This window comes from Miniopterus schreibersii, assembly GCF_964146895.1.
Source record: "Miniopterus schreibersii genome assembly, chromosome: 7".
Lineage (NCBI taxonomy): Eukaryota > Metazoa > Chordata > Mammalia > Chiroptera > Miniopteridae > Miniopterus > Miniopterus schreibersii.
In genome coordinates this window covers 19484308-19509918 of record NC_138108.1, presented here as the reverse complement: position 1 = coordinate 19509918, position 25611 = coordinate 19484308, and the positions used below count along the sequence as shown (strand labels likewise).

The 25611-nt window shown below is 40.5% G+C and overlaps 1 protein-coding gene and 2 pseudogenes across 3 annotated transcripts in view; 1 reads left to right on the top strand and 2 right to left on the bottom strand.

The window, feature by feature from the left end:
- The window catches only part of CMKLR2 (chemerin chemokine-like receptor 2), an 81584-nt gene extending 56522 nt beyond the window's left edge, over positions 1-25062 (bottom strand). The window contains exon 1 of the mRNA XM_081142202.1: positions 24697-25062. The gene's annotated coding sequence lies outside the window, so the exon portion shown is untranslated. The remainder of the gene's footprint in view (positions 1-24696) is intronic.
- On the bottom strand, positions 4112-4974 carry LOC308559786 (small ribosomal subunit protein uS2B pseudogene; annotated as a pseudogene). The gene has a single exon. The product of its transcript is annotated as a small ribosomal subunit protein uS2B pseudogene (transcript).
- Positions 9003-11103, top strand: LOC308559785 (N6-Methyl-AMP deaminase pseudogene; annotated as a pseudogene). The gene is made up of 3 exons: positions 9003-9042; positions 9687-9820; positions 10245-11103. The product of its transcript is annotated as a N6-Methyl-AMP deaminase pseudogene (transcript).
- Positions 25063-25611: the final 549 nt, after the last annotated feature.

Below are 25611 nucleotides of genomic sequence, written 5' to 3'. Positions count from 1 at the left end.
TGTGTCCCATTAGTTCTCTGTATCTTCTGTGGCATGAAGGGTTGCAAATAATTGTTGACTTTTGTCTGCTAACTCCAGGAATAGCTGCATTTGTTTGTTCAGTACTTGCTCCCCTGTTCTGCTGTGTTTTCAGAGAAGATTTTTGCATATCTTTTCACAGAGATAGAAGCAATTGCATGATGAGACACCGCAAGCTTTAGGAAGTCTGTAGAGGACCTGGTAAGCATTCAAAGAACATGATTGACTAAAATAAAATGGCTGGAAAATTTGACCCAGTCCAGGCCTGAAAACTCTGAGAACCAATCATGATGGAATATTAGGAACTCTTTCCTCATCTTCAGGCAATTTCTAGAATTTGTTACCTGCCTTAATCTTGATGCCATCATTGAGGCACTGCAGTGGTAACTTAGCAACTCTCCTGGGTTTTTTTTGCCTGTGGAGCCCCACTGAGCAGGAATGTGATTAATTTGCCCAAGGCATAAAATCCTAGCTAATGCTTCAGGGGACCAGGCTTTGTCTTAGAAATATTTTCCAGTGGATAGAAAAACAGCTCTTTCTGGCTCACTGCAGGGTCTGTCTCTAAGAGTGCTGATGAAACTGCTGATACAGCAGCTTATTTCAGCGAGGCTGCTTTAGTTAGCTTCAGTGAGGGCTGAACCCATTTACCCTTCAGGCAGGTTGGCTAATGTAGCAGGGATCCCTCCTCGACAGTCTCAATTGGTTTCTTGCAGGATTCAGACTTTCTGTAGCAGGATTTGGAAGGCTGATGTGTGACAAGGGATTGGTCTTTTTGCATGAGGAGCCTCATGGAAAAGAAATCATCTTAAGGGAAGAAAAAGTTGAAATTTATTCTCTTTGATTTGGTTCAAAGACAGTGAGAGGGTATGTGGTGGGGGACAGAGGATTCTGAGGACAGCATGGTGGGTGTCTGTCACTCAGATTGCCCTCTGTGCCTGCTGCCTGGCTGAGTCCTGGGAGAAGGAAAAGGAACTGTAATAAACATCAAGTGAAAATGGAAAAAAGTATTCCACTTATAACCTGAAAAGGACCAGGAGACCTTCCTCTGAAGCCTCATCTGAGAGCACCCTGCTCTTTCCATGTCCTGTGGGTTGTTCCCACGGTCACCTCTGGCTCCTGCTCCCACTGCATTCTGTATCCCTTCCCCCCTGTGCCCCAGTCTCCAGTGACCCAGATTTGGAACTCAGGAACTTTCTCATGATTCTTTCTCTTGCCTTTTTTCAAAGATGCCCTCAATGCTTAGAGCCCAGAAATTATATCACACAATATATTGCTTAACCTCCCTAAAGAAAGTTTTCCTACCTCACTGCAAAACAACCTGCCCACTCTGAGGCCACCTGCCACTTGGGTGGAGAGTAATGAAGCATGCTGACACTCGGCACCTGAAGGCCTTAAATGGTCAGTGCCTAAGGGCTTTCTCAGGCACCAGGGAGCCTCCTCAGGCCCAGGACACGGGTTTAATGCACCACTGCCAACCCTCAACTGATGAGACTTTGGCAGAGAGGTAAATACCCCAGCTTTCCATTTCCTATTATTATTAATAACTAGCTAAATACAACAGTAAGTTAGTCTTTCCCTTTATCACATGGGTTTTTACCTCTCACCAAACCTTTAGTTGTTATAAGTCTCCTCACTTTTGAATTATGTCTTTTAACCTTCTTGTCAAGTTTGTCATTTCTAGAATACAGCAAGAATGCCAGCTTTTCCAACACGTCATCCTCTCAACATCCATGTCACTTCCCAGGGACACCAGACTGACCTGGACTTTAGAGAATCCCTCTTCCCTGCATAAAGACTCCCCTACCCTTTTGCTTCTCCTTCTGGTCGGATAGGAGAGAACCTCTAAGCCTTGGGATAGGCAGGACTATATCCTTTTACAGCATGAAGCAGTTACAAGAAGATGGAGACTTTTGTCCATTTATCCTTTGTAAGATTACAAAGAGGTTTGTTCTCTCTAAGGCTGGAATTGAGTGTTGTAATTAGCTAGTTATTAGTAATAAGAAAGGAGCAAAAAGGGAAGGCCAGACATTATAGGCATGTCATTTGGGGAAGCTGAATTTCACACTCCCCAGGGAACACTGGTCCATTCCCTGTAGATCACAAGGGGGGGTGGGGGGGAGACAACACAGGGAAAACAGACCCATGCTCAGGAAAATTGGGGTGACATAGAGAAGGTACTTGCCTATCAATCACACCTAGAGACACAGGTGGTTGGACAGTATGGGCATGGCCACTGCAAGCATGTGAATATTTGGGAATACATAATCCCTTAAACAAAGGAGTTCCATCTCTTGGGACTCTTCTCTCTTCTTGTTGCTCTCTTGGCTCATAGCTTGTGCTTGGCTTCCTTGCATTTGTCCCTATGGCCTGCAGCCATTTGGACCCCACACACAATGGACTAATGGACTTCAGTGGAAAACACAAACTGAGCTAGCCTGATCTGGACTCAACCTGGCTCCAACATGGAAAAGAAACTCTGGACACTGGCTCTGACTTTAGTTCTGCTGAAATCCCAGTACACTTATTCTATGACTGGACTAAGTAAGGGACTTTGGAAATCCAGGGGTATAATTCCACAGAAATAAAGCTTTCTACCATATCTCATCCTCCCAGGGGGGGTCTCTGGAATTCTTATTCCAGTGGTACCCCAAAAATCCCACTTCCATGAGCAATGGGGGGAGACAAACACCTCTCTTGCCCTGTAACATTTTGATTACTACAGCTTTGTGGTATAGTTTGAAATCAAGAAGTATGGTGCCTCCAGCTTTGCTTTTCTTTCTCAGTATTGTTTTGGCTATTCTGGTTCTTTTGTGGTTCCATACAAATTTTAGGATTTTTAAAAATAGTCTTTGAAAAATGACATTGGAATTTTGATAGGAATTTCATTGAATCTATAAGTGACTTTGGGCATTATGGACATTTTAACAATATTATTTCTTCTCATCCATGAACATGGGTTATCTTTACACTTATTTTCATCTTCAATTTCTTTCATTGATATCTCCCTATTTTCAGTGTACAGATCTTTCACCTCCTTGGTTAAAGTTATTTGTGTTTTATTCTTTTTTTATTGTAGTGTAAATTGAATTGTTTTATTTCTTATTCAGAAACAAAACTATCCTGCACTTTTACTTAATTTGTTGATTAGTTCTAACAGTGTTTTGGTAGTGTCTTTAGGGTTTTCTATATATAAGATCATATATATCATCTGTAAACAGAGTCAATTTTATGTCTTTCTTTCTAATCTGGACACCTTTTATTTATTTTTTCTTTTTGCATTATTGCCCTGGCTAGAACTTCCAGTACTGTGTTGAATAGGACAAAGCTCATCATCTCTGTTCCTTTCTCCATTAGGATCGATTTTCTCCCAGGAGGCTCTTCATTGACTCATGCTTACATTTTTTGGCAAGAACTGCCTCATGGTTTTCCAGATGTGCACAGGCATGTATGAATTGGGCCAGTAATGCACTGATGAGTCTCAGAAGGTAGGTTCTGCTGTCTTAGTAAAGCATCTAGCTTTCAAAATTGATGACAACCACTAGTCCTGAGCTTCACATTCTTAATGGAGACAAAAAGTAGGGCAGTTTTGAAGTCATTTACACCTGGATTTGGACTCCAACTCTAATTATCTGTTTACGATTTTATTGATTTTTTTGCTCTAATTCTTATTATTTCTTTTCTTCTGCTTACTTTGGATTCAGTTTGCACTTTTTTCTAGTTTCCTAAGGAGGAACCTCAGATTGCTGGTTTCAGATCTTTCTCTTTTTCTAATATATGCCTTCAATAGTATACATTTTCCTCTAAAACTTGCTCTTTACTGCATCCCTCACATTTTGGTAAGTTGTGTTTTCATTTTCACTTAGTTCAAAATATTTTTAAATTTCTCTTGAGATTTCTTCTTTGACCCATGTGTTATTTAGAAGTGTGGTTCCCTCCCTCCCTCCCTCCCTCCCTCCCTCCCTCCCTCCCTCCCTCCCTCCCTCCTTTTTCTTTCTTTCTTCTCTCCCCCCCCCCCTTCTCTTTCTTTCTGACACTTTTCATTTTCCATCAACCTTATTTCCATTTTCTGTTTAAGAGTCTGTGGAAGAATACCTTAACACCATTCAGGGGTTGTTCCTACGCATTCAGTGGCCTGAGCAGTAGGAGCTACAGACCAGTCTTCAGTGGCAGGCTGAGAGCTCCAGTCTTCAGCAGGAAACTGCTGAACAGGCTTAGAGGGCACCTGCATGCCTTCAAATCAGGTCTGCAACCTTGGGTTGAGTAGCAGTAAATTCAGGAGCTGAAGCAGTTCATTCACCCTGAAATTTTTCTTTGGCCACAGCCTTTTTAGCAGCAGCCTGCTTTTCCTTTTCAGTCTCTACAGGATCTCTGGAAATAAGAGATCCAGCGTGCCACCTGCAGAGAGATGGTACTATGCATGCACAGAACTTCCCGGGCCATCGCCTGCCACATCAGAGTCACTGAGTGAGCTCCCTTGTTGTTGCACTTGATGGCAATGTCCACATAGTGTAGAGGAGCATCTGTGTGACACAGGGCATTGGTAGGTGGGTTAACATAAGATGCCTCGCTGAAAGGCTGGTGTTCAGCCGTGGGATCAGTAACCACCAGAAGTTGTGGTTTCCAGAAGGCTGCCTGGACCTGGTTAGCAAAGATTCCAGTAGTAAAGTGGCAGCAATAGAAGGGGCTGCAAAGGCAGCAGAAAACTTCAGCACAGCCTTCTGGCCTTTTTCTTGAAGGATATGACACTGACATCAGCCAGAATGTCAATGGCATGAACTGACAGAAGCTTCTCTCAGTTTCTCTTCAGATTTATGGTGAAGACACTATCACGTTTCATTCTGAAGATGTATGTTCCATTTGGAAGTCAAGGTTGGTGCCACCTAAGTGGGATGCCTCTGCAAAGAATTTGAGGCTATCTTCTTCTGTCATCTGTGAGACATCAAGGGCTCCAGACATTGGAGAAGTTTCCCTTTATGCTATGATGGGAACCCAGAACAATGCCATATGGACACCTCTCTGGGTAGCACAGAAAGGCTAGAAGAGTATTTTTTAAACTTCACATAATTTGTAATTTTTCAGCTATCTTTCTGTTATTGATTTCTAGTTTAATTCCACTGTGATCTGAGAGCAGACATCAAATGATTTCTATTTTTAAAAATTTGTTAAGGTGTGTTTACAGCCCAGAATGTGTTCTATCTTGGTCAATGCTCCATGCGAGTTTGGAGAATGTGTATGCTGCTGTGGTTGGATGAAGCAGTCTATAGATGTCAGTTATATCCAGTTGATTGATGGTGTTGTTGAGCTCAATTATGTTTCTATTGATTTTCTGCCTGCTGGATCTGTCCATTTCTGATAGAGAAGTGTTGAAGTCTCCACTTAAGATAGTGGATTCATCTATTTCTCCTTGCAGTTCTATTAGTCTTCACTTCACATAGTTTGACAGTCCTTTATTATGTGCATACATGTTAAGGGTTCTTCTTGGAGAACTGACCCCCAATGCCGTACTTTATCCCTAATAAATTTTCTTGCTTTGAAGTCTGCTCTGTCTAAAATAAATATAATTATACTTGTTTTCTTTTGATTAGTGTTAGCTGGTATATTTTCTTCATCCATTCACTTTTTATTTTATTTTTTTATTTTATTGAGGTGCAGTTGACACACATTACATTAGTTTCAGGTGTACAACATGATTCCAAATTTGTGTATATTACAGAATGATCACCATAATAAGTTAGTTAACATCCACCATCATAAACAGTTAACAGAATCTGTTTCCTCATGATGATAACTTTTAAGATCTACTCTCTTAACCATTTTCAAATATGCAACACAGTATTATTAACTATAGTTGTCATGCTGTACATCACATCTTTATGACATACATTTTGTAACTGGAAGTTTGTACCTTTTTACTTCCTTCACCCATTTTGCTCCCCTCTCCTCTCTGGCAACCACTAATCTATTCTCTGTATCTTTGAGTTTTTTTGTTTTTTAATCCTCACCCGAGGATATGTTTTTATTGATTTTTAAAATATATATATATTGATTTCAGAGAGAGGAAGGGAGAGGGAGAGAGAGATAGAAACATCAATGATGAGAGAGTCATTGATCGGCTGCCTCCTGCACGCCCCCGACTGGGGATCGAGCTCACAACCCAGGCATGTGCCCTGACTGGGAATCCAACCCGATCGCCTGGATCCTAGGTCGACGCTCAACCACTGAGCCACGCCTGGCAGGGCTTATTGATTTTTAAAGAGAGGAAGGGGGCGGGGAGAGAAAGAGACAATGATGTGAGAGAGAAATATCTATCAGTTGCCTCCCATATGCACCCCAACTGGAGATCAAACCAGCAACCTAGGTATGTGCCCTGACCGGGAATCAAACCCACAACCTTTTGGTGTATGGGACAATGATCCAACCAATTGAGCCATGCAGCCAGGGCTATGAGGTTTTTTTGTGTGTGTTTTTTTAAGATTCACATATAAGAGAGATCGTACGGTATTAATTTTCTGTCTGACTCGTTTCACTTAGCATAATGAGCTCAAGATTCATCCATGTTGTCACAAATGTCAAGATTCCATTTCTTTTTAACATACTTTCTTTATTCATCTGTTGGTGGAAACTTAGGTTGTTTTCATATCTTGCCTATTGTAAATAATGCTGCAATGAACATGGGGGTGCATATCTCTTTTTTGAATTACTGCTTTTGTTTTCTTCAGATAAATACCCAGAAGTGGAATTGCTAGATCATATGGCAGCTCTATTTTAATTTTTTGAGTAACCCTTATACTGTTTTTCATAGTGGCACACCAATTTGCATTTCCACCAAGAGTGCACAAGGGTTCCTTTTTCTCCATATTCTCACCACCGCTTGCTATTTCTCGTCATTTTGGTAATAACCTTTCTTACAGGTGTGAGGTGATATCTCATTGTGGTTTTGATTTACCTCTCTCTGATGGCTAGTGATGTTGAGCATCTTTTCATGTATCTGTTGGTAATTTGTATGTCTTCTTTGGAAAAATGTCTATTCAGTGCTCTGCCCATTTTTACATTGGATTGTTTTGCTATTGAGTTGTATGTATTATTTATATATTTTGGATATTAGCCACTTATTAGATATATGACTTGCAAATATTTTCTCCCATTTAGGTTGCCTTTTCATTTTGTTGATGGTTTTCCTTTGCTGTGCAGAAGCTTTTTAGTTTAATGTAGTCCCACTTGCCTTATTTTGCTTTTGTTGCCCCTACTTTTGGTGTCAAATCTAAAAAAATTCCTGCCAAGACCAATGTCTAAAAGTTTACTATCTATATTTCTTCTAGGAGGTCTAAGTCTTGCATTCAAGTCATTAATCCATTTTGAGCTAATTTTGTGTAGGGTGCAAGATAGTGGTTTAGTTTCATTCTTTTGCATGTGGCCGTACAATTTTTCTAACACCATTTATTGATGAAACTATCCTTTCCCTATTGTATATTCTTGGCTATTTTGTTGTAAATTAATTGACCATATAAGCAGGGATTTATTTCTGGGTTCTCTATTCTGTCCTATTGATATGTGTCTGTTGTGTGCCATTACCATATCAGTTTGAATACTATAGCTTTGTAACATAGTTTGAAATTATGGAGTGTGATGCCTCCAGCTTTGTTTTTATTTCTCAAGATTGTTTTGGCTATTTGGATTCTTGTAGTTCCATACAAATTTTAGGATTATTTGTTCTATTTCTAAGAAAGAAATGCCATTGGAATTTTGATAGGAATTGAATTGAATGCGTAGATTGCTTTGGTGGTTAAAAATATTATTTCAATCCATGAGCATGGTATATACTTTCATTTATTTGTGTCTTTTTCAATTTCTTTCATCAATGTCTTAGAGTTTTCAGTGTACAGGTTTTTCACCTCCTTTGTTAATTTATTCCTAGGTATTTTATACTTTTTGGTGAAATTGTACATGGGATTGTTTTCTTAATATCTCTTTTGGATAGTTTATTATTAGTGTATAGGAATGCAACAGATTTCTGTTTATTGACTTTGTATCCTAAAACTTTACTGAATTCATTTATTAATTCTAACAGTTTTGGAGTAAAGTCTTTAGGTGTTTTCTATGTATAATATCATGTCATCTGCAAATAGTGACAGTTTTACTTCTTCCTCTCCAATCTGGAAGCCTTTCCATCCATTCACTTGTAATCTATATCTATCTTTAAATTTAAACTGAGTTTCTTGAGTTTCTGGGTTGGTGAAGAAATGGGGGATTTGGGGAGTGTGGTGCGCCTAGAGAAGGCATGGAAGCTCCTTACCACCCTTTTCCCATAACTAGCTCTATGCAACAATTCTATCTGGCTGTTCTTGAGTTATATCCTTTTATAATTCACTGATGATTTAGTTGGCTATCAGAGAGACATGGAACAAGAAGATGCAGCAGAAATAGTCAAAACTAGGGAGAATACGTCATCTGTCATCCTGACAAGATCTTTCCATGTCTTCATGATCAATAATGCTGATCTCGACATTGACAATTCCTTCAACCTATTGCTGAAAATGCAGACTTAATTTGCTTTGCTTTAGTCTGATAATAGTGGTTAATAGAGTGTAGTGTAAGTAGAGACCCAGAATCCTGAGGTGAGCTATAAAAACTAGGGATTATACATGGTGCACTTACAGGAGGTTGGGGTGGAGGACTATTATTTATCCATAAGGTTTCCCTTTGGTTTTTGTAAATGGAGAGGATAGTTCTTGGTCCAGTAAAACTATGTAGTTTATATGTAATAAATTTTTGTAAGCAAAGTCTAGTTTATTTCTGTCAAATGTATTTTTTATTTTTTTAATATGTTAGAATTTGATTTTTTAAAATCTGATGACTCTGTGTGTCATCCATTTGTTAAGTAGGTGGGCTCTAGCAGATCTGTTTCAAATGCAAGTATAGAAACAGAATGAAAAGTTTGCGTAAGATTCTAGTGTTTTTCATTTTCTCTTAGGCTGGCTATTCAAATGGACAAACCAGCAGGAGATCTGAAAAAATACTTAAGTTGTAAGTTCCATTATAGGATAAGTACACAAAAATTTTCTCAAAAATTATTGTATGTTTGCATAGTGAAAGAGCAAAATTTGCCAATATGCTATTCTATGTGCATCCTTAAAGTAAGTTATTAGGGTAAGGAAGAAGTCATTTACATTAGTGCAAGGTAAATAGGAAGTGAGTCCAAATAAAGGTAAGTACTATTATTTTTCATCAAATACAATGCTATTTAGGTGGAAATACAGTAAATGTGTATTTTTGATAACAAAAGATAGTTTAAAGTCACAAAAAATATGATCACTAAGAACTGCAGACGCTGACATGCTGTTAAGGATGCTAACTTGAAAATAAAATAAATGCACATAGCTTTCCATTTCTGCCAAAACAGATGCTGATTTAGGTCCAAGGTTTTCTTCTAATTGCAAATAATTTTAAGGACAGTGAAAATTTGTTGTGCAAATAATTATGCATACATATAGTCTGTGGATTTACATGGGTCAAGTCTAAGAAATAAATTTTTTCTCTGGAACTAAAAACATGGCATCATGCACGTACCCACGGGAGGCCAGGGAACTCTTGCTGAGAGTGCTGTCACTGGGGCTCTGCACTGACCCCGCCCCAAGTTCCTGCCTCTGTGGGCCCATGGGGTCCCTAAGTGGAATTTCATGCCCACTTGAATGTATCCATTAGTTCTAATACCATGAAGAAATTAATAGCTAAAAAACCAGGTCTTAAAATTCATGATTGGATGACTATCATTGATAGTCATATCCCTGCCATGTTCCTGTTAGTAAACCATCCACTGCTCCTTTTGAAGAACAGCAGCCAAGTAGCATATGCTCCATTACCAATACCTTACTCATGGTGGCTGCTCAGTAAATGTCTTACATCAATAAAAAATAAATAAATAAAAGAATTTTTATTTTTTAAAGTTCCATGAATCACATACCACTTATAAAATCTCACCAACGATTAAAATAAAGAAGACCTCTTGGATAATTTGATTTTTAAAAACTGAGCTGTGGAAACATGGCCTCAGTACAGGGGTTCAGCTAGTCTAACCAGCCATACACTGCTTGAGAAGTGATTCGCATTTGCTATTTTGAGGAGTCAAGTTGAAACTAAGTGACCCTAGATGGTGTTGGAAAGTGAGGTGAAAGTTTTCAACTTGATGATATCTTACAGAAATTCTAACAAATATAAGAATATGCTAGAAAAGAACTTTAGAAGAATGTTTCCAGATATTTCCAATTATTTATCAGCTTACTACTGGCCCTGCAGATACTCTAATAGTCACGAAATATGTCATTAAAGAATCTGCAGATGATGGTGTCAAGTGCCTGCAACTAAGGAGCACACTCAGACCAGAAAATGCTATAAGAGTGACTAAAAAGACTTATGTGGAATCTGTACTTGAGAGCATAAAACAGTCTAAGCAAGAAAACTTAGACATTAAAGTTAGGTATTTGATATCAATTGACAGAAGAGGTTGCCCTTTAGTGGCCAAGGAGACTGTTAAACTTCTGAAGAATTCTTCCTTTCTACTGAAGACACAGTTCTTGGCATTGACCTCGGTGGAGACCCTACAGGAGGACAAGCAAAAAATTTTTTGAAACTTCTTTTAGAAGCAAAAAAAGATTTAAAAAAAGCAATTCTGAAGTTGGCATTGCATCTTCCAGAGATTCCAAACCCCGCAAAAGAAACACAAGTACTCCTGGCTTTGTTTTCTGACAGGATCAAGCATGGGACATTTCTTAGCTCCTCTGAGGGGGGAATCTCTGGATCTGCTGGCCTTTGTGAAGGAATACCAGATACTGCTGGAACTCTGTTTGACCTCAAATATCAAAATTCAGAGAGTTCCATCTTATCACCAGTATCGTTTCAGATTCCCACAGCATTGCTCATCCTTCTGTGATCTGTACCGATGATAAGGGTGTTTTTTGCAATACACCTTTCCCAAGAATACCAGCTGGCAGTTGAAAATTTAATTTGACTCAGTTTCAGGTATGGGATCTGTCTTATGAATCCATTAACTACATCTTTGCTTCTGACAGCACCAGGTCTGTCACCTGAAGCCCAAAGCGTTAAAAAAGAAAAGAAAACAATTTTGATTTTTTAAAGTTCCATGCATCACATACCACTTATAAAATCTTACCAACTATTAAAATAAAGATGACCTCTTGGATAATTTGATTTTTAAAAATTAAGTGTGGAAACGGCCTCAGTTTCAGGGGTTCAGCTAGTCTAACCAGCCATACACTGCTTGAGAAGTGATCCACATTTGCTATTCTGAGGAGTCAAGCTGAAACTAAGTGACCCTAGATAGTTGTTAGAAAGTGAGGTGAAAAATTTTCTACTTGATGATATTTTACAGAAATTCTAACATATATGAGAGTGTGCCACAGTTCGCATTACACCCAAGAAGATGCCCGAAGGGATAGTTACTGCAAAGCCATATGCCAAATAGAGCCTGGAGAAACTAGTTTTACAGGTGATGTTAATATGAGATTAAAAAGTAGTTTATTTTCTTCCCTTTTCTAAAATCTAAACCTGTTAATTATAATTGCATCTTCAACAGCAAGCAAAATAAGCAATATTGAGCTCAAACTGCTGGCTCTAGGGGTAAATCCCTTTAGAATCAGAGGATAGATTAGTTTCTGTTCTGAACATCCTAAAACATTGGTTTCAGAGCCACAGTGTAACTACTTATGTTATTCATCCTCTTTGGGGGAATTATGTCCAAGTCACCCCTAAACAAACAAGAAGTGACTTAAAGATTATTTTAGTTAACAGATTATTATAGTAAATTACTACAGATGATGACTTGAAGCCTGTAAATAATAACAACCAGGTGGCCTTCCTTGAGCCCCTCCTTTAGAATGGGAGAGGCTGTACTTTGCACATAGAGGGACATTAACTGTTTAATGAGCTCTTCTAAGTACGGTGTGGCTTATCGGAGCAAGCTGTGCATCTGAAAAAAATTGCAGCAAAAATATTAAAGAATGGGCATTAATTCTTACTCCATATTTGATTAATCAAACCATTTTCTTCATTTCCTATGGTGTTTTATAGTAGACTTAGTGAAAGACTTTAAGAATTATTACTGACACTCATAAAACAGAGACCAATAAAATATGTCAATATATGGCAAATTCAAATTAACCAATATTTCCAACATATCTGACAGAAATTTACGTATAGAATATCTGATGTTATAATCTTAGTTATCAGAGATATGGGATGGTTTTACTAAACATTCACAGAATATGTATTTTATATCATAAATCAATTATTTACTTATTTTATTGTTCAAAATATTACAGATGTCCCCTTTTCTCCCCATTGACCCCTTCCACCCTGCACCCACACCTCTCTCCAGTCCCTCACCACAGCTTTGTCTGTGTACTTGGATTATGCATATATGTATATAAATTCTTTGGTTAATCTCCCCCCCCAACTCACCAGCCCCCCCACCTTCCTTCTGAGATTTGTCAGTCTGATCCATGCTTCCATGTCACTGAATCCATTCTGTTCATCAGTTTATTAAGTTCTTTAGATTTCACATATAACTGAGATCATGTGATGTTTGTCTTTCTCTGCCTGGCTTATTTCACTTAGCATAATGCTCTCCAGGTCCATCCATACTGTCCCAAATGGAACGAGATCCTTCGTCTTTACAGCTGCGTAGTATTCCATGGTGTAAATGCCCCACAGCTTTTTTATCCACTCATCTAGTGATGGGCACTTGGGCTGTTTCCAAATCTTAGCTATTGTAAATCGCGCTTCTATGAACATAGGGGTGCATATACTCTTTATGATTAGTGTTCCAGGATTCTTAGTATATATTCCTAGAAGTGGGATCACTGTGTCAAAAGGCAGCTCCATTTCTAATTTTTTGAGGAACTTCATACTGTTTTCCATAGTGGCTGCACCAGTCTGCATTCCCACCAGCAGTGCACCAGGGTTCCCCTTTCTCCACATCTTTGCCAGTATGTGTCATTTGTTGATTTGTTGATGGTGCCATTCTGACAGGTGTGAATTGATACCTCATTTGGTTTTAATTGCATCTCTCTGATGATTAGCGACATTGAGCATTTTCTCATATGTCTCTTGGCCATCTGTATGTCCTCTTTGGAGAAGTACAGTATTCAGATGCTTTGCCCATTTTTTAATTGGGTTGTTTGTCTTCCTCTTGTTGAGTTGTATGAGTTCTTTGTACACTTTGGAAATTATCCCCTTATCAGATACATCCTTGGCAAGTATGTTCTCCCATACCATGGGGTTTGTTTATATTTTGAGGCTGATTTCTTTTGCTGTGCAGAAGCTTTTTAGTTTGATGTAGTCCCATTTGTTTATTTTTTTCTTTTGTTTCTCTTGCCCTAGGAGATGTATCAGTGAAAAATATGGAACACTTCATGACTTTGCATGTCATCCTTGCATAGGGGCCATGCTAATCTTCTCTGTATCATTCCAATTTTAGTATATGTGCTGCTAAAGCAAGCACTCATAAATCTATTTAAATAAAACAGGTTTTAAATGTTTATATACTTATGAATTCAGTATCTGTTACTTTTAGAAAGCAAAACAGCATTCCTTATTAAGGTAACATTTTTTTACTGCAGTACTGAGTTTTTCTCGGATGGGATAGCAACCTCAGTCTTAAATCTCTAGAGAGACCATATTTTTGAACAATGTCAACTGAGCTATAAAGGAAAAAACACTCCTCATAATTAAAAATTTTCTGAAAGTGAATGTTTCGTCTACCCAAATGAAGGTACTGTGGAACCCATGTCAAACCATTAAGTATATTGTATAAAGTCCATATATATACTATATTTAATGGTATATATTGTGTGGAAGTCACAGTCAGACTGTAGTTCAGTATATTGTTCTTGAAATATTAGATCTTTTAAATAAAGAATTCTCTTTTTATTGACTTTAAATATTTTTTTAAAAGCGAGTTTCTTGTGGACAATATACAATTGGGTCTTGTTTTTTGATCCACTCTGACAATCAGTCTTGTAATGGTGTATTTAGACCATTGATATTCAAAGGGATTATTGATATAGTGGATTAATATTTACTATATTTATTACTGTTTTCTATTTTTTGTCACTGTTATTTGTTCCTATTTTTGTCTTCCACTCTTTTCCTTCCTTTTGTGGTTTTAACTGAGGTTTTAATATGTTCCCACTTCCTTCCTTTCTTGGCGTATCAGCTATACTTTTTTATTTTTAAAATTTTAATTATTTAATTATTGTTAGATTTTTCTGGTGAAAAGTTTATTGATTATATTAGTTCTTTCTTAGAATCAAATTTTGCTTTGGTTCTGGGATGTTATATGTACATTTCGATATAAGCAAGAAAACCCACCAGCTACCAAATTCAAAATAGAAACTAGTTGACTAAGCTGGGAAGGAAGAAGGGAGAGGTAAAATTATCGCACATTTTAGAATGTCAAACAATTACATGAATTTTTCATTCATGCAGGTGATTATTTAAATACCTCTGACTGGGTTTTTATTCATTCAAAAAGTATTTAAGATCTGTTACATACAGATATACATCTCTATTCTCAATGAGACTTCTAAAGACAGACACTCTATAGCATTCCTTGCAAACTCAAGTCAATTTTAACATCTAATTTGATATCTTAATAATTTTTTTGGCCCTGGCCAGGTATCTCAATTGGTTGGATCTCCAGTAGGGCACAGACAGGAATCAACCAACAAGTGCATAGATGAGTGGAACAACAAATTGATGTTTCTCTCTCTCTCTCAATAAATAATTTTAAAAATTAAAAAAAAATTAATGATTGTCCTTGACTTTGCCATATACATTTACAACAATGCAAGTCTACTTCCCAATAACGCTATATAACTTTGGGTAGCGGGAGAAACTTATAATAACAAAATAATCCTAATTGCTCTCCCCATCCCTTGTATCATTGCTATCACTCACTTCACTTACACATATGCATACACAAGCATTTATATGTACACACACACAAGATATATACACACAAGCATACATAATTGAATACATTGTTGATATTAACATTTTAAGCAAACTGTTAGTTTAATTAAAAATAAGAAAAATAAACCTTTTTATTTTACCTTCACTTGCTCCTTCGGCATTCTTCCTTTCTTTATGTTGATCTGAGTTTCTGACGTATTTATTATTTTTTCTTTGTAAAGAACATCTTTTCACAATTCTCACGGGCAGGTCTAGTGGCAGTGAATTGGCTCAATTTTTTTGGAAAAGAGTGTATTTCTCCATGAATGGGTTGCCCTATATACCACTGGGTAGGGGTACAAATTTTGACAGCAGAAAGGCCTGACCCCCTGAGGAGGGAGCCGGCAAACTACCACAGCAACTGTCCAAGATACTTGAAGGAGTGTTCCAGCAGAGCACTCTCCCACCACCCCGCAGAGGTTATTAACTCAGAATAGCTCAGAGAGAAAGGGCAAAGTGGGTTATTAAGCGCTCATGGGAGCATATCACTTGGAGAAAATGATGACTGCCCCTAAGTGGTGAGTCCCAGACTTTGATACTCTCATCTACACACCATGTGTGGCAATGTTCATGGCATCTTAAACAGGGCTTTGTGCAGGTTTGTGAGCAGCACTACATGGCACTATAAGCTTCTATCGCCATGGCACCTTGAGGAAGATCAACTTTTTGAACTCCGCAATTTTAGGCTGGAGAATAATGGCAATACCTGATAAAAAAACAACACAGTGCAGTTGCCATCAAGCAGCACTACACCTCAGCTTTGTCAGTGGCACCACAGCGGTACTGTATCTTGGCACCGGAACAAGGCATTCTTCTGTGACATACATTAGTCAGGCTGCTGAAATTCCTCCCAGGCTCATCTGTGCACTTCCTTATAAAATCCAGTTTTAGCAAGAACTCTGCTAAGTCATTTTCCCCAGGACCTCATACTGAACCATGGGTGGACCTTGATACCATACCAGGTGTACCCTGGAACCAAACCGCGAGTGTACCCCAGCATCGTACCTCCGATGTACCTGCGCACTGTACCGTAGACGCACCTCAGCACTGACAGTGGACGTGGTTGTACCTCAATCCTTAGGGCAGATGCACCCCGGCACCCTACAGCGGGCGACCTGTGGCACTCTTGTGACAAAGATCCTTTGCTTCATTATATTTTTTAGTGAGGCTCGCTCCCTAACCTTCTCCTAGGCTCATCTGTGCACTTCCTTGTAAAATCGTTTTAGCAAGAACTCTGCTAAGTCAGTTTCACCAGAACCTCCCTTCCCACCTCCATATCCTATCACCCTGGATATGTGATCAGGACCCTCACCCTTCACCATCCCAGGTGACATTTGATGACACTATAGCATCTTCAGAAAAATTCATGTTAGCTTTGCTTAGCCAGAACCCCCCTTTTCCTTGTGCGCATCGTAGCATCATCCTTTGGCTGCCCCCAGTGGTACCAAAGTTGGTACTGCAGCATGCACCTCAGTACTGTGCTGGCAGACGCACCCTAAGGTGCAGGTACCTCAGCAGTAATTTCCAGGTGCTACCATGGTACATTTTTGTGACAAAGATTTTTTGCCTCATTATACCTTTTAGCCAGGCTCACTCCCTAGCCTTCTCCTAGGCTGATCTTGTAACATCTAGTTTTAGCAAGAATTCTGTTAAGTCAATTTCATGAGAATACCCCACCCTCACCCCACCCGCCCCCCATATCTGATTACCCTGAATACCTGGTCGGATTCTCATCCTTCACCATCCCCCAGATGATATTTGATCACCCTGTCTGCCTTCAGCAAGAATTGTGTTAGGTTTGTTTAGCCAGAATCACCCATTTTCCCTGATGCTTCATTTAGTAATTTTCCTCCCATTGTCGCCCACTCTGCTCCTTGGCTACATAGTCTCAATACTTATGCTGTATTGGAAGTTGAGCCCAGTCTCTCCCTGGACTTTGAAGTCTTAATTGCAGTCCCTATGCTACGGTCCTGAATAAAGTCTGTCTTCACATCTTTAGTAAGTGTCACTGAACATCTTTTTCTTTAACTGAGAGGTAGCACACCTCAATACGTAGTTGGCAAAGAACTTCACCCTGTGCAAAACTCCATTCGCAACATCCTTTGCAGGACCATCCTTTGGCTGCTCCTCGCGGTACCACAGGCAGTACAGGGCATGTACCTCGGTAACGGAGGGCAGAAGGGCAGATGTACCTCAGGGCTGTACCCACGGATAACCCTCAGCACCCTACTAGGAGACCTTGAGGAGTCAGAAATGGCCAGGCAGTTTAGGGTTGGGGACCCTGAGGAAGAAGGAACTGTGCAAGGGTGAAATATTCTAGGCAGACAGGACATGAGAAATAAATAAGTGGAACAGCCAATCTTTAAAACTCAGAGAAAAACAAGTTTACCCTATACCTGACCCCTGGAAGAGGGAAACTAAAAAAAAGGGATTGGCTGTTGCTAAGGCAGAATTTTTAGAATGAGCCAATAAAAACAAGTATGAGATATAAACCCCTAGACTAGTGAGCCTCAGTGGCAATCCTTTTCAGGACCCCTCGGGCACCCCGAGAGCTTTGCTTTTTTTTACACAATAAACCTTTGTACTCTTTTGCTTGCTCTTCCATGGTCCGTGAATTTCATTCTTTGACTCCACGACAAAGAGCCTGGGAAGGAGAAAATCTGGTATCATCCCTACCTGGCACTCTTTTACGACAAAGATTCTTTGCTTCATTGTAATTCAGCGAGGCTCCTGTGCCTTCTCCTAGACCACTCTGTGATCTTCCTTATAAAATCTAGTTTTAACGCCCTTGCTGGGTAGCTCAGCTGGCTAGAGCATCATCACAGTACACCAAGAGTGCCGGTTTGATCTCCTTTTAGGGGCACATACAAGAAGCAACCACTGAATGCATAAATAAATGGAACAACAAAAGATGTTTCTCCTTCTCTCTAAAAATAAATCAATAAAAAATATTTTTTAAAACCTAGTTTTAGCCCTGGTCGGTGTGGCTCAGTTGGTTGGGCGTCATGCCATGCACTGAAAGGTCGTTGGTTCGATTCCCCATGTTTCTATCTTTCCCGCTCTCCAAAATCAATAAAAACGTATGTTTTTTGAAAATCTAGTTTACTCTTTACTGGCACTCTTCAGGCGCCGAATAATGCCCGTCTTACCATCAGAACAAGCATCGTCGCACCCTGCGCCATGGTGCGGCTTGCACTGTGAAGCGCCACCAGGCCTTAAATTCCGCACCAGACGCGGCACCTTGCGCGGCGCTGCGCCCCACAAAGTTTGGGCGCCTTCGCACACACCGCGGCTCCGCGGGGCTCCTCCCAGCCCCCTTCCAGGCAGGGAAAGGAAGACTCGACTCTAGGAGCTACCCGCTAATATCCTCTCCATCCGGGGTGGGCCCAGCGCCAATGGCTTTACAAACGCGCCCTGGACTCATTTGAAGCACAAAGAGTAAGCTGCACAGACAAAAATGATTGCCATGAAGGAGACGTTTGCTTATACTCACGGTCTCATGGAGACGGGAGGCATGGCAGGACGCGCGGGGCCCCTGGGGACACCGCCTGGAAGAGCAGGCCAAGAGAGAGAGGGACACTGCTGGCGGGAGCCCTCATGGAGTTTCTCTCAGGAAGAAATAAGCAAAGCAAGGTAAGCAAGAGGTACAAACTTATGATTTATCCATTGCTTCTAGGATATCCAGTTTGTTGGCATATCATTGTTTTAGCAGTTTCTTATGGCTCTTTGTATTTCTCTGGCAAGAATTATGATGTGTCCTTTTTCATTTCTGATTTTATTATTTGAGTCTCCCCTCTTTTTGTCTTGGTTGCTCTAAAGAAAGCGTTTCAACCTTGTTTAGCTTTCAAAAAGGCAACTTCTGTTTTGTTCATCTTTCCTATTGTCTTTCTACTCTTTATTTCATTGATTTCTGCTCTAATCTGTATTACTTCCTTTTTTTCTACTAACTTGTTCCTTGAGGTTAAATAAAGTTAGGTTACTTGAGATCTTTATTCTTAATGTAGTGTTTTTCATTATAAACGTCTCTCTTAAATCCGCTTTTGCTGCATTTCGTAACCTCTATTATGTTTGTGTTTTTGTTACTGTCAAGATACTTCGTGATTTTCCTTATGATTTGGTCCAGAGTTGTGGCTTAATTTCCACACGTTCTAAATTTTCCAGTTTTTCTTCTGCTCGTAATTTCTGTCTTCACACCGTTGTGGACAGAAAAGATACTCCTATGCGCATAGTCTTGACACTTTGGTCTACCTTCCAGTCACTCTACGGTGCTCCTTAGGAGGCACTCTACTGCAGCGACATCACAAGTGGCTTTCTACCTGGCAGCTCAGGGAGTACTCAGATTTAGAGTACTCAACAAACAGACCCAGTGCAGCCGCCATCAAGCAGCTAGTGTGACAAAAAGCAGTGGTTTCGTTCAGGCAATGGCTTCTCTGTTAGGTCCAGTTGGTGAGCCATAGCAGTTTAAGAATATATCACTCCCTGGTGTGATCTCTAGTGCTGGTCATGCCAACTGTTCTAAAAACATCCCCTGGCCCTGGCTGGTTTGCTCAGTGGTTAGAGCGTCAGCCCTCAGAGTGAAGGGTCCTGGGTTCGATTTCGGCCAAGGGCACATATCTCAGTTGCAGGCTCTGCCCCAGTCGGGGTGAGTGCAGGAGGCAGCCAATTGATGTGTCTCTCACATCGATTCCCTTCCACTCTCTGAAAAGCAATGGAAAAAATATCCTCAGGTGAGGATTTAAAAAAAACAAACAAAACAACCAAACATACCCTGGACTTGTTACAGCCGAAACGGGGACACATACACATCTAAATGATTGTGAGGAAGGAAACGTTTTGTATTAATTTCACAGTCCCCTAAACAAAGGAGGAACGGCATGTCACACAGGACATACAGGGGAAGCAGCCTGCAAGCTCAGCAGGCACAGAGGGAGGGAGGAAAAAGGGAAACATGGGCAGGGCACTTTAAGGAGGTTTTCTGGAGAAGGAATGAGTAAACAGAGTAAGGCTGGTGTATAAACTTATAGTTGAACAGTTTAAATACTTTTGGTGGAGTCTAACCCACATATGGCGATACCCTTCATTGTCTAAAATTTACTTGCAGAGAGCCTGAAGATCACTTAGAAAATCCTGAATGTTACAATCTCCTGCTATGGCAGCTAATTGCTGCTTTTCCCAGACAGTGAGCCATGGCTCAGAGCCCATGATAGAGACCCTTTGAGGTTTGTCTTTCCTTCTTTCTCTGTATTTTTTGCTTCCCCATCACACTGTATTAAACAAAAATAGATAACATTATATGTACCATCTTAAGTACATGTAATTGTATAGTCAATGTTAAATATTTCTGCAGTGCTGTTCAATAGATCTCTAGAACATTTTCTCTTGCAGTCCTGAAACTATGTAAGTAGTAAAACACTAATATTGCCTTCCACCTCCCCAGAACTTGGTAATATCCATCCTATTATTCTTTTTTTGATTTGACTACTTTATATGAGTGGGATCATACTATTTGTCTTTATTGTGACTGGTATATTTTGCTTAGCATAATGTCCTTGATGTCCATTCATTCGGTAGCATGTGACAGGATTTTTAAAATAAAAATTATATATTTTTATGGATTTTAGAGAGAGAGAGAGGAAGGGGGAGAGAGAGAAACACCTATTTGTTGCTCCACTTATTTATGCATTCATTGGTTGATTCTTGTATCTGCCCTCATTGGGATCAAACCTGCAAACTTAGTGTATCCAGATAATGCTCTAACCAACTGAGCTACCCAGCCAGGGTGACAGGATTTTTTTTAAACACTGCATAATGTGCCATTGTATGTGTATACCCCATTTTCTCTCTTCTTGCATCCATGCATGGATGTTCGGGTTGATTCTTTCTTGGGTATGATGAATAATATTGTGATGAACATAGGGGTCCAAATATCTCTTTGAGATTCTAGTTTGAGTAGTTTTGGATAAATATCCAGAAATAGGATTGTTGGATCATATGTTGAATCTTCATACTATATTCCATAATGGGCACAGTATTTTACATTCACACCAAGTGCTCTTATATTCCAACTTCTCCCTTTTCCCAGCAACAATTGTTATTTTCTGTGTTTGTTTTTTTTTTAAAAAAATAGTGGCCATCCTGATACATGTGAGGTGATATATCATTGTGGTTTTGATTTGCATTTCCTTGATGATTAGTGACACTGAGCAACTTTTCATATATTAGTTGGTCATTTATAAACTTTCTATAAAGAAATATCTATTCAAACTTCTGCCCATATTTTAATTGGGTTGTTTGTTCTTGTTGAGTAGTCCAGTTTCCTTAAATATGCTGGGTAAGAAACCCTTTAGCAGATACTATGATTTGCAATTATTTTTCCCCATTGTGTAAGTTGCCTTTTACTCTGTTGATAGTTTCCTTTGACGTGTAGAAGTTTTAAAGTTTGATGTTTACAGTTTGCTTGTTTTTTTCAAAAATTTACAAGGACAATGTATTTGCGTATTTCTTGCGTGATTAATAATCAGATTCACATCGATTATTGTAACAGTTTTCTATTGCTGTTTAACAAATTGGCACAAACTTAGTGGCTTAACCTAAACCCATTTGTTAGTTCTCAGTTCTGTAGTCAGAATTGCCCGTACTATATTCTGAACTGAGCTCAGTCTCTCTCCGACTCTAAAATCCCAATCGCAATTGCAGAGGCTCTTACACCTATTGTATGGTCCTGAATAAAGCTTGTCTTATCATTTTAGCAAGTGTGATAAATATTTTTTTCTTTACGTCTGCACTGTACCCCATATGGTACGGCCGCACCGTACTGCTGCTCTGGACCTCCACACGATACCTGGCTCCAGACCTGAGCACTGTGCCGTGATCTACAAGGCACCGAAACTTGGCTCCATAGGTGGAACCACTGGCAGTACTGTATTTTGGCACCAGACAGAAGCACTGTACCTAGGCACTCTTCAGTAACAAGTATTCTTTGCTTCACTGTACTTGATTCAGGATACTGAACCTTCTCCTAGACGCATATGTGCACTTTTTTGTAAAATCCAGTCTTAGCAAGGGTCTCGCAAAGTCATTTCCTTTCTTCCTTCCTTCCTTCCTTCCTTCCTCCCTCCCTCCCTCCCTCCCTCCCTCCCTGACTATGAGGGAATATTTATTAAAGCTGGGGAAGGAAAACAAAAAAGGGCTCAGTAGAAAAAGCAACCTTAGGGCTTAGTTGTAAGCCCTAAGCTGCCTGGGCTGCCCTACCTCTCTGGGAAGTCAGAGAAAAGAGGGCCTTGGGAACAGGCTCAGGGGACTAGCCTGCTATGAGCTGCCACTGTGCATTGCTCCCAGGTTGCAAGTTTTGGTGGGGTCCTTTGGGGCTTAGGAGATGTATGCCCATGGGGGAAGAAGAAGGGAAAGAGAATGGCGAGGGGGTGCTATCTAGAGGGAGATCACTCACCAGAGCCCCCCCCCCATATCTGATCAGCCTGGATATATGATCAAGATCTTCATCCTTCACTGTACCCAGCTGATCTTTAATTATCTTGTCCTATCTTCAGCAAGATTCCCGTTAGGTTCCTTTAGCCAGCATCCCATTATCCTGGTGTTTTCTCTCAGTCATTTTCATCCACTGCCCCTCACCCCACTTGGCTATAGGGTATATACCTTGGAGATATTGTGGGTTTGGTTCTAGACCACCTCAATAAATTGAGTATTGCTGTAAAGCAGGGGTGGGGAACCTTTTCTCTAAGGGCCATTTGGATATTTATAACATCATTTGCGGGCCCTACAAAATTATCAAATTAAAAATTAGCTATGAAAGAAGCTCCTAGATTTATTGAATTTCGAGTCCGGCCTGCGGTTGCCTTGGCCGGGCCAGATCAAATGATTTCGTGGGCTTATACCGCCCACAGGCCAGACATTCCCCACCCTGGCTGTAAAGTGAATCTTTGTCATTTTTGCTGGTGGATAATCTTAACTTCAATTTGTAAAAACGGAAACATGTGAGCAAAAAAGGTGAAGAAGACTAAGAAGTACAAACTGCCAGTTATAAAACAAATACGACACAAAGATGTGTTCTACAGCATAACTAATAGGGTCAGTAATATTATGACTATGTATAGTGACAGATGTTACTAGACTTACTGGGATGATCACTTTGTAAGGCATATCACTGAATCATTACTATGTTATAAACCTGAAATGAATATAATGTTGTATATCAACTATACAAATAAATAAATTTAAAAAACTCCATGTCCTCTGTTAAAATAAAGCGAAGTGCAATAAAACTAGGTATGGCTGTGTATTTCTACTTGTTCATGTTGGATTCAGAGTTGAGCTTACTCTCTCCCCTACACCTATGCTATAGTCCAGAATAAATCTGTTTTACCATCTTTAACAACCGTCATCCAATATCCTTTTTCTTTAACAGTGGCACTGCAAGGCACCCTCAACACCACAGGTGGCATCTTAGGTCAGCACCATGCAGGATTCCTCGTGCAGCATCCTCTGCAGTGATTCCTATGGCTGCTCCTATGTGCATCACAGGCGGTATTGTACCTTTGCCCTCCACCGTGGATGCACCTCCGTATCGAAGGTGGGTGGACCTCTGCCATTTTCCAGGTGTACGCTGGCGCCAGATAGCGGCTGTACCCCAGCAAAGTAACATGGTGTAAGCAGGCATGCTAGGGTGGATGCACCACATAACAGCACCTTACAACAGATGCACCTTACCGTGGGCATACTCAGCACTTACTTCCAGGTCTTATCGTGGCACTCTTTTTTAAAAAAATTATTTATTTATTTATTTTTATTTAAATATATCTTTATTGATTTCAGAAAGAGGGAGGGAGAAACATCAATGAAAAGTCATTGATTTGCTGCCCCCTGCACGCCCCCCACTGGGGATGGAGCCCGAAACCCCGGGAAGGGCCCTGACCCAAAACCGAGCCATGATTTCCTGGATCATAGGTCTATGCTGAACCACTGAGCCATGCCAGCTGTGCTATTCATTGATTTTTAAAGAGAGAGAGAAACATTGATTTGTTGTTCCATTTATTTATGCATTCATTGGTTGCTTCTTTTATATATTTTAAAAGATAACATTTTTTAATCCTCACCTGAGGATATGTTTTTATTGATTTTAGAGAGGGAGGGAGGGAGAGACACTGATGTGCTAGAGTAACATTGATCCATTGCCTCCCCTATGTGCCCCGACTGGGATTGAACCGGAAACCTCTGTATGTGCCCTGACCAGAATCAAACCTCCTTGACTCTCTCTTTGGTGCACAAACAACTCTCCAGCCAACTGATCTACATTGGCCAGGGTCATTGGCTGCTTCTTGTATGTGCCCTGATGGGAGATCACACCCACAACCTTGGCTTATCTGGATGATGCTCTAACCAACCGAGGTACCAAGTCTGGGCCTTACTGAGGTACTCATTTGTAACTAAGATTCTTTGCTTAATTACACTTTTAAGTCAGGCTCACTTGCCTTCTAAACTCAAATGCTCATCTGTGCACCTCCTTGTAAAATCCAATTGTAGCAAGAAACGTGCTAAGTCAATTTCACTGGAACCTCCATAACAAACCACGAGTGGACTTGGCACCTTCCCTGGTGTACCCCAAAACTGTACCGCTGGTGTACAACAGCGCCTTACCTCCAATGTAGCCGGCACCGTACTTCAGACCCACTGAGCACTGTACTGAAGACTGGCCTCAGCTCTGTACCCTGCGTGCGCCTCGGAGCCTACCTGCGATTGTCCCTCAGCGCCTTAGTGCAGCTGCTCCGCTGCCACGCACCGCGGGCGAACCCGGCACTTCCAGGTCTTCCCGCGGCTCTCTTATGACGAAGATTCGTTGCTTCATTAAGCTATTTATTCACGCTTGTTCCTTAAACTCCAATGCACCTCCTTATAAATTTCTGCTTTGGCAAAAAATATGCTATGTCTGGTTCACCATAACCTCCATACCAACCACAGGGAGGCTTGGTACGGTCCCGGTGCCCGCCATAACTTTACGCAGGCGGACAAGAGCGCCGCACCTCGGACACAGCACCGTACTTCACCCACTGAGCCCTGTCCCGAAGGCCGACTTCGGCTCCACACAGTGCATGCACTTCGGAACCTAATTGCAATTATCTGTCCGCGCCTTAGCGCAAATGCACCCCTGCACCTTACTGCTGGCGAACCCGGCACTTCTCGGTCTTCCCGCGGCGCTCTTTTATGACGAAGATTCTTCGCTTCATTATACCATTTAGTCATGCTCGCTCCTTAAACTCCATCGCTCATCCATGCACCTCCTTGTAAATTCCCGTTTGGGCAAAAAATGTGCTAAGTCCGTTTCATCAAAGTGCCCATACCAAATCCCAGGAGGACCTCACACGGTCCCCCTAACTCTGCCGCGGGCGTACAGCAGCGCCGCGCCTCAGATGTAGACCGCACTATACTTCAGACCCACTGAGCCCTGGACCGAAGACACATTTCAGCTCTGTACAGTGCATGCACTTCAGAACCTAACTGCAATTGTTTGTCCACGCCTTAGCGCAAATGCACCCTTAGGACTTACTGGATTTA